The 3,370-nt window shown below is 51.5% G+C and overlaps 1 protein-coding gene across 3 annotated transcripts in view; it reads left to right on the forward strand.

The window, feature by feature from the left end:
* The window catches only part of CRCP (CGRP receptor component), a 43,110-nt gene that overhangs the window by 37,255 nt on the left and 2,485 nt on the right, over positions 1 to 3,370 (forward strand). For all 3 annotated transcript variants that reach the window (XM_031591762.2, XM_031591760.2, XM_090122684.1), the window contains 3 exons: positions 362 to 774; positions 903 to 1,004; positions 1,718 to 1,859. The gene's annotated coding sequence lies outside the window, so the exon portion shown is untranslated. The remainder of the gene's footprint in view (positions 1 to 361; positions 775 to 902; positions 1,005 to 1,717; positions 1,860 to 3,370) is intronic.

Below are 3,370 nucleotides of genomic sequence, written 5' to 3' on the forward strand. Positions count from 1 at the left end.
CTTGTGTGTTCCACATGTTTATTCTGTTTTCAGCATTTGAGTGTTGGCTGATTGACAGCTCTGGGTGCAGCAGTGCTCTGCTCCATGTGCTTCTCCAGGAGAAAGGGAGAAAGCTGTCAATTCTCCTACTTTGATCCTTTACAGTACATGGATTTTCATCTGCCTTGGTTTCTCTTTTTATAAATTCAAGGCTTGGGAGCCTTCTCTGTTGGTGATGTGGCAGTCCTGTCCTGTTCTGTTGGGGTTTTTGTACATCCTGATGGATGAGCAGATCTCTTGTACCAACCTCAAGGCTGTGCCCTTCCTCACCCATCCAAGTGTGGCCATGTGCTCATGTATCTGAGGTGCTCTCTCCTTACAGGCAGCTGAGTTACGGACTTCACAGAGCAGTGCCAGACTTCACAGCCTCGTGTTCCTGAGAATTACCCTACCATAAAGGCATGTCCTGTGTACGCTGCACGTCCCTCGTCACTGAGATAACATGGAGCTGAACTGTGTGATGAAATTATTTTCTAATGAGAACATCTGTGCTCTTTGGTTCGGGCACAAGATCAAGTCTGAGTATGGGGCTGCCCAGCCCTGCCTGTGCCCCCTTCAGCAGGGGAAAGAGCAGTTAAATTTGTTTAGTGGCAATAACAGGGTCATGTTGGTGCGGGGAACCTGAATGACACAGGTCCCAGGCTGGCAGACATGGATATGGACATTGCTCTGCTTGACCTCAGTGGCACTGAGCTACCTGAGCATCGACCTACACACAGGGAGCACAGGGCCCAGGTGAGTGCTGTGGTTGAGGTGATGCTGGGCTATGGGGGAAGGGGCACATGGGGGGAGCAGGGCAGAGCTCCAGGGACTGGGAGAGAGAATGGGCGCCCCGCTCTAACTTGTTCCCTCTGCTCTTTTAGGAACCTGCCCAGAGCCCACAGCTCGCAGAGCCGATAGGAGACAAAAATGGTGCATCCCCAAACTGTCAGGGACTGAGTTCGTAGAATCACAGAGTTGTTAAGGTTGGAAAATCAGTTACTAAGTCCCACAAGATCCCCAACCCTACCTTGCCCATTGACCACATCCCTCAGTGCCACATCTCCATGGTTCTGGAACACCTCCAGGGACGGGGACTCCCCCACTCCCTGGGCTGCTGTACCAACACATAACCACTCCTTCTGAGAAGTTCTTCCTCATATTTGACCTGAACCTCCCCTGGCACAGCTGACCATCCCCTCTTGTCCTGTTGCTGTTAGCTGGGAGCAGAGGCCAACCCCCACCTTGCCACAACCTCCTTTCAGATCACTGTAGAGAGCAATGAGGTCTCCCCAGGCTTCCTTTTCTCCAGGCTGAACCATCCCAGATCTCTCAGCCTCCCCTCATCGTACTCCAGACCCTTCATCACAGCTCTCTTGCCCTTCCCTGGATCCCTTTGGGAAGGGATTTGGGGTCAAGGCAGGCAGGGAGCTGCTTGTCTGTGGGATGCTACAGCTCATCAAAATATTTCAACAGCATCTTGGATCCGTCCAACCCCCACACCCTGGAGGGGCCCAGGGAATTCTCTGAGAGGCCCAACACACCCTTACAGAGTGCAGGCGATGCTCTGGTCCTGCCCTGGGGATGGGCTCCCAGTATGAGCCCTGCAGAGGTTGGGGCACAATTGGGATTTATCCAGCTGGGTCAGGGTTGGAACCACCGCAGGCGCTGACGGAGAAAATATTTTGTGTTCCCACAGTGAGTGATCCCACTGCAAGGGTTTTATTGAGCAAGAAGAAATGCTTACGCTGAAAAATCCGAGCCTTGGCCGAGGCACAACTAAAATGGAGAGAACGCTTTGGAAACATTTGTTAAGCCCTGAGGACCTTTATATGCCATGAGTGAGTGTCCCAGTGCATGGAGCTTAAATTAATTTCTTTGTGCATCGATGATCTTTATTTTATTAGTTTGTGTTTATAGAAAGTCACCTATTGGGTAGCAGAAATGCCATTAAAGTTTGAAGGTGGTTAAAATAAACCAGCCCAACGGGGTGAGAGAGCATCTGAAAGGAGCATGGAGCAGGGATTCTGCTTTTATTTGGGATTTTTGCTCTTCCTTGAGCAGAGGACCAGGCTGCTCCCAGCTGGGGCAATGTACGTGCTGATGGCACCGCTGCTCTGCTGCAAATCCCATGGTTTGCCCTCTTTTAAGGGCAGCCTTCCCCCCACTGTGTGGTGTGAGCCTCACAGAGCTGCTGAAGAAAATCTGGCACTTCTCCTCTATGGGGCCAAAACAGCACCCAAACCATCTGCTGATGGAGGAGTCCTGGGTCCAAAACCTTCCCCCACTGCCAGACCCTGGGGACAGCAGAGGGTGGCATGTTGGTCCTCAGTTGATCTGGGCTTTTCTTCTTCAAAGAGATAGAATTAAAGCTCAGATCAGGTGCTGTTCCCTCAGCTTGGTCAGTTTACTCCCAAAGTTTTGTCCGGAGCCGTGCAGTGCTGTCCTCAAACAAAAGGTGACACTTTGCTGTCCCAGGCTTTGGTCAGCCTGTGCTGGGGGGTCTGGGCTGGGAGCAGCCCCGAGTATCGGGTTTGCCTGCATGTAACCCGGGGGGTCCAGACCAGCAGGGAGCATCAGTCTGCTCCTCTCCTTGTAAAGCATGGTGGTTGTTTTTATGGTTTGTGTGTTTGTTTGTTTGTACCATTCAAATCCATCCAAAAAGATTATTTTTCCCCATTTGCATTGTTCACCGATTTCCTTAGAAACCTCAGTGGAACGCAGCAATTAAAGCCCCTTTGGCACAAAGCAGTGGAGGTGAAGGAAAGGAGAAGGAAGCACAGAAACCCAAAGGGATTTCAACCGCTTCCTCCCATCAGTCTGTCCCTTCCTGCTGCCAACACAAACACCTGTGGGCCCCGTCCCACACACAGTGACACTGGGGGACCTGCAGAGCAAGCCAATCCCAACACCCCACCCTGTGTTCTGTGGCTGCTTTGAAGAGCCCAGAGTGGCTCAATAGACCAACCCAGCCCCAAATTACTGCTAAGCATCTTCCTGCTTGTTCTCTGCTTTTAGGGCTTTTCCCATCTCCTTTCGCCACCTTTCTCTATGGCACTGGGAGCCAGAGTGCTCCCTGTAAGGAGAATTGGGCTGGTGGCACCCATAGGAGATGCTGCAGAGCCCCAATGGCATCGGGTACAGGGAGGGAAGTCGTGAGTGCTGAGCTCTTTGCTGGTGCCTCAGCACAGCCCAGGAGTTAATCATTAAAATGTGCCTATGTGTAACTACTCTCCGCAGGACAACAAACTGAGAAATTATTTAACACCATTTAAATGGGTCATAACCAGTCACTATAATAAGTGTGCCTGGAGCCAATGGGAGCTATCGGGCTGCTATAAAAGTGGGTGGG

Source organism: Phasianus colchicus, chromosome 21 (assembly GCF_987193195.1).
Source record: "Phasianus colchicus chromosome 21, bPhaCol1.hap1.1, whole genome shotgun sequence".
NCBI lineage: Eukaryota > Metazoa > Chordata > Aves > Galliformes > Phasianidae > Phasianus > Phasianus colchicus.